Genomic DNA, 12,302 nt, shown 5'->3' on the forward strand with positions numbered 1-12,302 from the left:
GTGAGGCCGCAGGGCTGCCAAAGGGAGGGCGTGGCTTTGCTGGAACCACATCAGGGAAATGCGTCTGGAAGTGGTTCCTTTCTGAGACCTGCCTTTGCTGGGCTCCTGGGCCTAGCAGGGTCTGAATAAAAGGCCCAGGCAGTGGTCTTCATAGGAACTGAGGATGGGGGACTCCCTTCCCCTGGGGTTCCCTTGGCCTACTGCTTCCTGTTTCAGAGCTCTCTTCTGTGGAGTGGTGTGGATTGGGTTTAGAGCCAAGTCTTTCTGGGTGCTTTCGAGCCTCAGGACTCCCGGGGGAGTTTCCTGCCCTGAACCCCTGTTGCAGCCTCCCCCCGGGATGAGCAGACAGTGGGAAAAGCATCACTGCTCTGGGATGGGTTGGCCACAGCCTTCTAAAAGTCCCCCTCCTGGGACCCTGGAGCGGAGTTTCCTCACTGCTGACCCCCTCCTTCCTTTCTTGTCTTCTCTCCCTCAGCAGTGTCTTCCATTTGCCCAGCTTTTACCATCACCCCTACACATTGACTTTTTTTCTGCCCCACTGCAAGGCAGAGGGTGAGTGTTCAGATTCCACCTGCTGGCTATCCCTACCCCTGGCTGGCATGTTCAACTCGACTTACTGTAACAAAATGTGCTCTCCCTGCTGTCCATCCTCTCCCCTGTCGGGAACCTGCAGAGAAACCTACCTTGGCTCCCCTTTGCCTATCAAGTCTGGCATTCCTTTTAGGTGCTGTTTACCTGTTGATCACAGTTCTTTGTGCTCCAATTTGCCCCTGGCTATGTGTAACACACACACACACACACACACACACACTCATGGGCCAATTTGAGCTGTGTTTAGGAAGGGGCTCTGGGCTCTGTGACCCTGTAACCCTTCGACCCTTCCCCCAGCCAAAGCTGAAGGACCTCAGTCTTTTCTGCTGAGGAAACATCGGGCTGTCCAGGCCAGGGCCCCCATTGGTCTGGACAGGAAAGAAAACACCCTGTCCAAACAGAGGCATCCTGAGTGGCTGCCTGGATGGCTGTGCTGATTAGCAGGATTCCGAAGGGAGATCCACCTCTGTTGGAGGACCACTCAGAAGCCTGACTGCCCCTGTAGGCTGCAGAGGCATCCCACCCTGTGTCTCCCCTCCCAGCCAGGGCCACTCATTCAAGCCGCATGTCCTGGGGATAGCACCTGCTATGTGCCTGACAGTGAGTTAGGAATTTGGCCAGCGTTTCATGATGGCCAAACTCAGGGGCAGGAGGATGTCAGCACCCCCTTGCTTTTTTTTTTTTTTTTTTTTTGAGACAGAGTTTAACTCTTGTTGCCCAGGCTGGAGCACAATGGCATGAACTTGGCTTACTGCAACCTCTGCCTCCTGGGTTCAAGCAATTCTCTTGCCTAAGCCTCCCAAGTAGCTGGGATTACAGGCATGTTCCACCACGCCCAGCTAATTTTGTATTTTTAGTAGAGATGGGGTTTCACCATGTTGCCCAGGCTGGTCTTGAACTCCTGACCTCAGGTGATCCACTGGCCTCTGCCTCCCAAAGTGCTGGGGTTACAGGCATGAGTCATTCACTGCACCCGGCCTCACTCCCTTGCTTTCTGTTGGGTAAAGAAAGTAATAAAGAAGTCTCACCCCTTCCACAACCAAAGGTGGGGAGCAGCATTAACCCCTAGCAGAATGCTGGACAGGGGCCCCCTGCTTATTCCCACTGTTTTTGGTATACCAGGCTTTCTCAGGGGATCCCCCCTCCCCAGACTCTCCTATTCCACCCCTACTTTCCTTTCCCAAGACGTGAGGGCCTCAATTCTTGCACACTCCCTTTGCGGTGGTTCCCAGCAAGTCTGGAGACCGCTCAAGTCTGCAGTAACTCCTCCCCTGGGGCCCAGCCCTTGGGAGGGAAAGGTGCGCGTGTTCCTTTAAGGGGCTGGTCTGGCGGGAGCGCGGGGGTTTTTCTGCTGCCGCTTCCTTTCTAGCCTTTTAAGTTCCCCGAAATCCGACTGCCGCCTTGGACCGGGGCAGCTCGCGGCCCCCGAGAGCTCTAGCAGTAGAGGAGCTGCCTGGGGACGGTACGTGGCTCAGGGGTCGCTGAGCTTCTGGGGCTGCGTGCGGGCCGGGTTCCTTTCTCCCCGCTTTGGGTGCCCTGTGGGTTCCCACACCTCCCGGGCAGGGTCGGGGGAAGGGGCAGGAGGCGTGGGTCGGGCACTGCGGAGGCCCGGGCTGAGATGGGCTGTGATCGGGCGAGGGGCGCCCGGGGCACAAGTGGGGAGGGAGCCGCGCGGGGGCGCGGGCAGACTCACGCCGGATCCTCGTGCCCACCGTGAGGGAGCAGAGCCCGAGCGGACCCCCTGGCCTCCGAGACCACCGTCCGCCTCCAGCCCGCTTCCTGCCAGGGGCCGCTTGGCTCTCTCCCCTGTCGTCTGTCCAGGGTCGGCTGCCTCCAGCGCCGTCCGCGGCGCCCTAGGCCCTGCCCCTGGGTATCTGTTGGATGCTCCGGGGGCCCCGGGAGCCCTGGGAGGGGCTGGGGGCAACCTGCGAGGAGGCTGGTGGACCTGAGTCTCTGGACCGCGGCTGACCGGCTCTGGGCGCCTGGGGCAAACGCAGCGGATGCCTATGGGTTCCAGACCTCGCTCACCGGGGTTCCTGCCCCAGGGACAGCGAGGCCAGAAGGGTAGGGAGGGTGGAGGGCAGAGCCCTGGGTGGGAGATGGCGACCCTCAGGGAGGAACGTAGGCTCGTGCGCAGCCAGGATGGAAACAGCACGGCACTTGGACCCAGTCCTGCCACCAGCTCGCTGGATGGCCACAGGCAGCCTGTGAACCTATTCCGACCTCGGTGTCCAGCGCTGACCCGCGGGAGTGCCTGTGCTCCCTGCAGCAGGGGGCGGCGATTGAGACAGGCCCTGGCTTCTCTCCCGCGACGCCACCTGGGCCAACGGGTTGGGAATGCTGGTAGGAAACCTCTGGCTTTCATTCTCCTGGGGGCTGCAGGTTTCAAAGGCGCGAATCAAGCCTTATGCAAACAGTGACAAGGATGTCAAATTTCTCACTGGGAGCAGCGCTCGTGCAGACCTTGCGGGCGATGCTGCCCCCTTCTGGTACCTTGGGGACTTGTACTCACGGACGGCCCAGTGCGGGCATGCCCCTGGCGAGGAGGTGCCACCCACCCTCCCTCCAAGTCCGGGCTTATTGTTCTTGGTGGAGGGGTCCCTAGCCTAGAGGCGCCTGGGAAAAGCAACGGGCTGGCCATCAGGAAAACTGAATTTTCTCTAAGTTCGAGATATTTGACAAAGATAACGCCTTAGGTAGTTCACTGACCTTCACACTCTTGGCCTCAGTTTCCTCAACGGTGAAGAGGAGGCAGTGGTGAGCACTTTGTCTCATAGGCAGTGAGAGAGGAGAAAGAGCCACTGAGATGGTGTAAGACTTCACTGTATGAACTGCTCACAAGTGTAGTAATAGGTCATATTTTCCCAGTGCTTGTTCCTTATCCCCAAGCATGAAGCAGTATTTTCAGTGCTCTGCAGCTATTCTCTCCCTTAATCTTCACGAAAGTGTTTTCTGGTTGGTATTGTCGTGACCCCTCCCCGCTTTTTTTTGAGATGGAGTTTTGCTCTTGTTGCCCAGGCTGGAGTGCAATGGCTCAATCTCAGCTCACTGCAACCTCCGCCTCCCGGGTTCAAGCGATTCTCCTGCCTCAGCCTCCTGAGTAGCTGGGACTACAAGCGCCCACCACCACACTCGGCTAATTTTTGTATTTTTAGTAGAGATGGGGTTTCACGTGTTGGCCAGGCTAGTCTTGAACTCTTGACCTCAAGTGATCCACCCACCTCGGCCTCCCAAAGTGCAGGGATTACAGGCGTGATCCACCGTGCCTGGCTTGTGACCCTCATTTTAAAGATGAAGAAACTGAGGCTCAGAGAGGTGCAGCGACTTGTCCAATGACAGTGTTAGTAAGTGGGTGGAGCCAGAACTGAATGCAGGCAGCCAATCTGCTTCTAGAGCCTGAAGTCTTTGCCATGTTCATTTGTTGAGCACCTGCTACATGCCAGGGACTAGCTATCATACATCTTACATCTTCTATAATTGTCACCACAGCCCATTACGTTCCTTTTTTTTTTTTTTTTTGAGGTGGAGTCTTACTCTGTCAGCCAGGCTGGAGTGCAGTGGTGTGGTCTCAGCTCACTGCAACTTCCAACTTCCGCCTCTTGGGTTCAAACAATTCTCCTGCCTTAGCCACACCAGTAGCTGGGATTACAGGCATCTGCCACCACACCTAGCTGAGTTTTGTATTTTTAGTAGAGACAGGGGTTTCACTGTGTTGGCCAGGCCAGTCTTGAACTCCTGACCTCAGGTGATCCACCCCCTCAGCTTCCCAAAATGCTCTAGGATTACAGGTGTGAGCCACCGCACCCGGCCTTAAGTTCCTTTTTTTACAGATGAGGAAATAGAGGCACAGAGAGGTGAACTTGCCCGAAGTCACTCAGCAGGATGCAGTGTGTCCAGCTTCAATACCGAGCCCAGGTCTGAGTGCCCAGGCAGGACTCCAGAAGATTTGGGGAGCTATTCACTGCCAAGGTGACTGGGCTGGACTTGGTCTTGGGCCTTCCAGCTGGTGGCACCTCTGTGGTGGTCCTGAGGAGCTGGTGGCTGGATAGCCATGGTAGGGGAGTGGAGGTTGTCCATCCCTCCCCTCAGTGGTAGTGGTCAAGGATGGTCAGAGATGGACCTGGGGCAAGGCAGCAACCAAGTGGCAATTGCCACTCCTGACTCCCACCCAGGACTCTGTCCCATGCACTGACCTTAGCATTCAAGGCTGTGCTTGTCCTCAGCCCCTGAGTTCCCCTTTAGTCTTCTCTGGAGAGAGGAAATTTTCTGTTCAGAGAGGTCAAATGACTTTCCCAGGGTCACCCAGCTAGCAGGTGGCAGAGCTAAGACCCAAACTCAATGAGTTTAACTTGAAACCTTGGGTGTATGTGCTGCTTGTCTCTCAGAGAGGACTGGAAAATGGCCAGCTTCCTCCTGGCCTGTCGTTCTTGGGCACACGGCTGATCTTTTCTTAAAATTCCTTTTGTTTTTCTTTTCTTTTTTTTTTTTTTGAGATGCAGTTTCACTCTGTCGCCTAGGCTGGAGTGCAATGGCATGATGTCGGCTCACTGCAACCTCCGCCTCCCAGGTTCAAGCAATTCTCCTGTCGCAGCCTCCAGAGTAGCTGGGATTCCAGGCACCCACCACCACACCCAGCTATTTTTTGTATTTTTAGTAGAGACGGGGTTTCGCCATGTTGGCCAGGCTGGTCTCAAGCTCCTGACCTCAGGTGATCTACCTTCCTTGGCCTCCAAAGTGCTAGGATAACAGGCATAAGCCACTGCACCTGGCCAATTCCTTTTAATTTTCTTGACATCCCCCTCAATGTGAGGTTACATTACTGCTGAGTTAGCATCCAACAAAAAGAGGTGTTGACCAGATCACAACCCTCCACTTGAAGTGATAAACCAGAGAGCAAGCAAAGCTGGGTGCCCCACAGGAGAGAGGCCAGAAGTGATGGAGATAACCCAGGTTCCTTTTAGCTTGGAAAGGAGGAGCCAGGAGGGGGACATGCAGTTCATTGGCAGTCAGAAAACATCCAGAATGATCCTTTGAGAGTGTAAAGCAGATTCATGCCACTCCTCTGCTGAGACTCTTCAATGTCTTTCTTTCTTAGAATAAATAAATGCCAAGGCACTACATCATGGGGCCTCTGGCCATGACTTAGACGTCATTTCCTGCCACCCTCCCTCTTGTCCCTAGGGCTGTAGTCTTACTGACCTCTGAGCCATTCCTGCCACAGGCCTTTGCATTTGCTGTTCCCTCTCCCTGGAATGCCCATTCTCCCAGGATTTTCCAGGTTTGTGTCTTCATTGTATATCAGGGGACCCTCCTGACCCTCCCTGTCCAAAAGGTACCCCTTCTCCTACTTCCTCTTTTCTCTATCACCTGCATCACTCTCACATTACATATATCACACATTGTGGGTTTGTTTTTTTCTTTTTTGTTTGTTTACCCTCCAGAAGTGATGGCCTACTGTGAACTTTCCTTTTGTTCCTGGGTATAATCCCTGACTTTTAGCATCGCACCAATTTAGATGGGCCATATCTTCCTGCACTCCTTGCAGGACTAAGGAGGTTCCCAAACACTGTGGAGTTAACAGTACCAAGGGTGGCAGGGTGTTCCAGGGTCTGGGGGTGATAGAATTGGGGTTGAGAATTTCTATGGGGTTCAGGGCAAGCAAACTGATGCTGAAGCAATGACCATCAAGCTATGGGATCCCCTCAGTGGAGGTCCAAGATGTAGAATGTGTTCTAAAGCTTCTGAGTCCCAAAGGTCCTCAGCCAGTTGAATAGATCAAATAGGAGAAGGGAGGTCAAAATACCTAAGAGACATTATCTTTTGCCTTTATGGGCTAACTCCATAGGAGAATTTAGCATAAGAAAAGAGGGTTTAAGTCACTGGAAATGTGTGAGTCACCCTGGAAGAGCTGCCACTGCCAATTGCATCACATGGAGGGATTGGGGACTGTAACCAGAAAAGATAGAAAAGAGCCCTTCCCCCTTCCACGCAGGCAGCTATCCCCATTCACTCCTTGGCCTTCAGGTAATACCAGAGAGTGGCCCTGGCCAGTTGGCTTCCGTTACTAAGGACCTACTAGGAAATGGCCACTCAAAGATTGAAAAAGAAAAAAAGGAAAAGGACTCAGGTCCCTCACCCCAACTGGGCGGTGGTGACCAGGCGCTTCCACAGGGAAACCTTTCAATTTCACCAGAGAGTGGCCCCGGCCAGAAACCTACAGCTGCCTCTGTGCATAGGCACTGTCCACTGACAGTCCTGAATTGGAAAGGGAAAAAGAGAGAGAGATTGAAAAAAAAAAAAAAACAAAACAAAAAACAAAACAAACAAAAAAAAAAAAACAAGCCAGGGTTGCCTTGTATGGAGCAGAGAGGAAAAGGGAAAAAGAGAAAAAATAAATCCCAAACTTTGGGCTTACCTCCTGGCTGGCTCGTCAACATACGTTCCCAGTGGAGGGTCTTGACTACAAGTCATCCAGGTTCTTGGTGTTTTGAACAAAGAACTGGACAAAACGCACAAACAAAGCAACAAAAGAATGAAGCAACAGAAGCACAGATTTACTGAAACGAAAGTACACCCCGCAGAGTGGGAGTGGGCTCCACCATGCAGCTCAAGAGCCTGCGCATTGTGTTTATTGTCTTCTGTTAGAATGTAAACTCCATGAGGACGTCTCTTTTGCCTAGAATGGTGGCTGGCACATGATAGATACATGATAAATATGTGTTGAATGAATGAGACCAAGTCCCAGCTCCTTTATCTGCCTGGGTAAACTTAGGCAAGCATCTTAGCATTTCGGAACCTCAGTTTCCTTGTCTGTATGATGGGGATGATAATTCTGACACTGGGAGGCCCACAGAGACTCGTGTCCATGGAAGTGCACTGACAAGTAGAAGGCAGTCTTTAAATATGACAGATTGGGCTGGGCATAGTGGCTCACACCTGTAATCCCAGCACTTTGGGAGGCTGAGACATGTGAATCACTTGAGGTCAGGAGTTCGAGACCAGCCTGGCCAACATGGCGAAACCCCATCTCTACTAAAAATACAAAAAAAAAAAAAATTAGCCGGGCATGGAGGTGGGCACCTGTAATCCCAGCTACCCAGGAAGCTGAGGCAGGAGAATCACTTGAACCTGGGAGACTGAGGTTGCAGTGAGCTGAGATCACACCACTGCCCTCCAGCCTGGGTGACTGAGAGTCCATCTCAAAAAAATATGTATTTAAATAAATAAATAAATAAATAAAAATTTATGACAGACTGTTATGGGATTGGCTGACAAGGACTGAACAGAGTTCTGCCTGTACCATCTCCTGGCCCTGTGATCTTTGGATAGTTGCTTCATGTCTCTGTGGCTCTATTCACTTGTGGATTAAATGGGGAGAAAAAAATTATCCTTGCCAACCATGGGGAGCTCTTAGGAGGATCTTGGGAGCTGCTGGATGTAGAAGCCCTTTAAAACCCAGGGAGCAAGTGTGGTGCCAGGCTGAAGGTTGTGAGGGTGTGCTGGGGTTTCTGAGGCTGGGAAGGGGTGCCTCAGAGGCTCAAGTGCTGAGCTCACCAGAGGACAGCAGAAGGTGCTACAGTGTGTTCTGCCTCCGTGCATGTTTCTGAACTGAGACTCATCTCATCCATGATTGGTGAGAATGATGGAGGAACAATGTCAGTATAACATGGAATTGAGTTGGTTCTCATCCATGATTGGTGAGAATGATAGAGGAACAATGTCAGTTTAACATGGAATTGCATTGGTTCAGTAGTGATTTTTCCCAACCCGTGAATGTCTGGAGATTTTTCGTAATTAAATATGAAGCCTTAGCAATGTGTGAGTTCCTTAACATAAATAGTGACAGTCTTGCAGAAAGTGCCGTTCTTTAGTATGCATCCAGAAGTCTCTCGCCATCCTAACTCTTTTTTTGTTGTTGTTTATTTATTTATTTTGAGACGGAGTCTTGCTCTGTCACTCAGGCTAGAAGTGCAGTGGCGCAATCTCAGCTCACTACAACCTCCACCTCCCCTGTTCAAGCCATTCTCCTTCCTCAGCTTCCTGAGTAGCTGGGATTACAGGTGCCTGCCACCGTGCCCAGCTAATTTTTGTATTTTTAGTAGAGACAGGGTTTCGCCATGTTGGCCAGGCTGTTTTTGAACTCCTGACTTCAGGTGATCCACCTGCTTCAGCCTCCTAAAGTGCTGGGATTATAGGCATGAGCCACCACACCCAGCCGCAATCCTAACTCTTGCTGTTCACGCTCCAAACTCAGGAACCAAATAGATTTGGATAACACAGCATCCCTTCCTACCCCACATTTCCAAAATCTAAATATCCAAACTCTCACCATCCCAACCGAAGGATGCAATAGCTATGGTGAAGGAGGAATGCTGGCATGGTTGGCTTAGCTGCTTAACAGAACTAAAAGTTTACTGATAAAACTAGGAATATGATGAAGAAATTGTAAAAACATATCCCTGTGTTAAAAAAAAAAATGGAAGAAGATGACTTCACCTTGGGTCAGACTTTTAATTTTGGTAAATCTGGTTTCTATCAAAACCAAAGCCTCTGAGGACTTACATCTCGAAGGAGGAAGCACTTGTCCCAGTGGTGAAAGCTGCAAGGGGCTGATGGAGGCATCAGTGGGGTGCAGATGTCAGTGGAGTGTTAACGGTGCTAGTTTTTTTTTTTTTAAATTCAGATTGTTCTTATTTTGTTAGCTCTCTGATTACAAAGTTACATGTTTTGAGCAGTCTGTCCTGACTTTATTTCCCTGTAACTCTATTTTTTAATGCATGATTTTGCAAAAATGCACCTTTTTTTTTTCCCCAGAGCTACTAATGTCACTTAGTGGCAGAAACCGCTGCATTTGTTTACCCTTAGGAAGCCCTTTCTCACTGGGGAGTATTTGTGCTAGACCAGCCGCTGTAAGAGGCTGGAAACATTATAAGCAGCAGCTGGGATCCCCTCTGCTCAAGGAGACTCTAGCTGCGCAGGGACAGCGGGGAGCCCGGGACATCAAGCTAAACATCAAGTCTTGGCCCTACTTCCCTCCTGGTTCCAGGTGTGGAGCCTGAAGAAAGGGAGAGGAAATGAACTCTTACAAGGTTTGCTTTGGGCCACTGGGCTGTGTGTGCCACACAATCACCTCCCTGAATTTGGCATTGTGGTTCCAGGCTTTGGGGCTGGAGTGGGTTCGAATCCTAGCTCTGCCACTTCCTAGCTGGATGACCTTGGGCGTATGATTAGTCTCTCTGTGCCTTGGTTTTTTCCATCTGCAAAATGGGAACACTTACAAGCTCACATCTCGGGGTAGTGGTAAGGATTAAATGAGAGAGACCAGGTATAGTGGCTCATGCCTGTAATAACAGCACTTTGGGAGGTGGAGGCGGGCAGAACGATTAAGCCCAGGAGTTCGAGACCAGCCAGGGCAACATGGTGAAATCCCATCTCTACTAGAAATACAAAGAATTAGCTGGGTGTGGTGGCGCACACCTGTAATCCCAGCTACATGGGAGACTGAGGCAGGAGAATAGTTTGAACCCAGGAGGTGGAGGTTGCAGTGAGCCGAGATCGCACCACTGCACTCCATCCTGGGCGACAGAGTGAGACTTGACCTCAAAACAAAAACAAAGATAAAATAAATGAGAGAGTAAGTGCTCAGCTGTTAATACTTTTATGCTGATCATAGTAATGCTGTGGCGTGTGTATTTGTTAGGACAAGTGAGGTTAAGCTATGTTGACAAAGAGATGCAGGCCGGGCTTGGTGGCTCACGCCTGTAATCCCAGCACTTTGGGAGACTGAGGTGGGCAGATCACCTGAGGTCAGGAGTTCAAGACCAGCTTGGCCAACATGGCGAAACCCCATTTCTACTAAAAAAAAAAAAAAAAATTACAAAAATTAGCCAGGTGTGGTGGCAGGTGCCTGTAATCCCAGCTACTCAGGAGGCTGAGGCAGGGAGAATTGCTTGAATCTGGGAGTGGAGGTTGCAGTGAGCCGAGATTGTGCCATTGCACTCCAGCCTGGGTGACAGAGCGAGACTTTGTCTCAAAAAAAAAAAAAAAAAAAAAAGACGCAAAAAGTGGTGGCTTAAATACTATAGGACTCTGTTTCTCTCTCATGGGACAGTGCAAGTGGAGGAGGTCCAGGGCTGATGGGCGGCTCTGCCATTCAATCTGTGGTTTCTATCTCTGACTCTTAGCTGGCTACTGTGGTTTCCAGAAGGTTGAGGGAAAGAATACCAGGGAAAGGCATCTGTAATTGTTTTAACTGCCAGACCTGGATGTGGCACATGTTATTTCTGCTTGCTGCCATTGACCAGAACTGAGTCACATAGCTCTCCTAGCTGCGAGAGAGGCTGGAAATGCAGTCTTCAGCTGAGCGGCCATACACCCATCTACACCTGTTACTTTCGGAGAAAACTAGAATGCACTGGTGAGAAATATACCAGGGTGAGTTTTATGATCTCCATTTCATAACCGAGGAAACTTGCCCAGAATCTCGCAGTGAATAAGTAGTAGAGGTGGGATTTGAACTCCGATCATTCCAGTTCCCAAACTCTGTACCAGGTTGCCCCATTGTGCTTAGGCCTCCCAGTTCTCTATCGCCAAGGGGCCTTACAGGTGTCAACAGGGGAATGAATTCCTCTTGGACAAGAAGCGGGGCCTCAGAGTTGTTGGTGTCCTGGCTGCAGTGCACAGCATAGATGGCACGTCTGGGCCTCGGGATTTCTGTGAAGATGTCTAAGAGAATGGTGGATTCTGCCTCTCAACTTTCTTTACATCCATTCTCTCCAGCAAGCGCTCCTAACTGTTCTGGAAACAAGAATGTTTACTTCACAATCCCATCACTCTAACAAGCCAATGCTTTGCCTGCCTGCCCGCCCGCCCTCCCTCCTTCCCTCCTTCCCTCCTTTCCTTCTTTCCTTCCTTCTGTTCTCCCTTCCGTCCTCCCTTCCTCTTTCTTTTAAGCGTTTCCTGATCTTCTGAGTCCTGTACACAGGCATTCACAAGACCACATGGTTGCAATCATAGCAGAGGCAATTGCATGTTCTGCTTTGTCTATTTTAACTCACACCCTAAGCATTCTTCCACGTTGCTACATGATAATCATAGTTATGTTTGCAGCTGCCTGCTGTCATTCTGGTCTTGCTGCCCCCAGGTCCACCTTCCACTCAGTCCCTGCAGGGAAGTATCTTAAGATGTGAGTCTGATCCTGTGACTTCTCTGCTTAAAGCCATCACTGGCCCCCAGGACAAAGGATAGGCTTCTGGCCAGGTGTGGTGGCTCATGCCTATAATCCCAGCACTTTGGGAGGCCGAAGTGGGTGGATCACTTGAGGCCAGGAGTTTGAGACCAGCCTGGCCAACATGGCGAAACCCCGTTTCTACAAAAAATATAAAAATTAGTGGGGCATGTTGGTGCGTACCTGTAATCCCAGCTACTCGGGAGGCTGAGGCACGAGAATCACTTGAACCCAGGAGATGGAGGTTGCAGTGAGCTGGGATCTTGCCACTGCACTCCAGCTTGGACGACAGAGTGAGATTCTATCTTAAAAAAAAAATAAAAATAGGATATGCGGCCGGGCGCGGTGGCTCAAGCCTGTAATCCCAGCACTTTGGGAGGCCGAGACGGGCGGATCACGAGGTCAGGAGATCGAGACCATCCTGGCTAACACGGTGAAACCCCATCTCTACTAAAAATACAAAAAACTAGCCGGGCGAGGTGGC

At 51.0% G+C, this 12,302-nt stretch overlaps 1 protein-coding gene across 1 annotated transcript in view; it reads left to right on the top strand.

Moving 5' to 3' along the window:
- The first annotated feature begins 1,890 nt into the window (after positions 1 to 1,890).
- Positions 1,891 to 12,302, top strand: part of HAPLN3 (hyaluronan and proteoglycan link protein 3) — a 23,600-nt gene continuing 13,188 nt past the window's right edge. Inside the window, exon 1 of the mRNA XM_017882043.1 lies at positions 1,891 to 2,053. The gene's annotated coding sequence lies outside the window, so the exon portion shown is untranslated. The remainder of the gene's footprint in view (positions 2,054 to 12,302) is intronic.

Source organism: Rhinopithecus bieti, unplaced genomic scaffold, assembly GCF_001698545.2.
Source record: "Rhinopithecus bieti isolate Rb0 unplaced genomic scaffold, ASM169854v2 scaffold_12070, whole genome shotgun sequence".
NCBI classification, from domain to species: domain Eukaryota; kingdom Metazoa; phylum Chordata; class Mammalia; order Primates; family Cercopithecidae; genus Rhinopithecus; species Rhinopithecus bieti.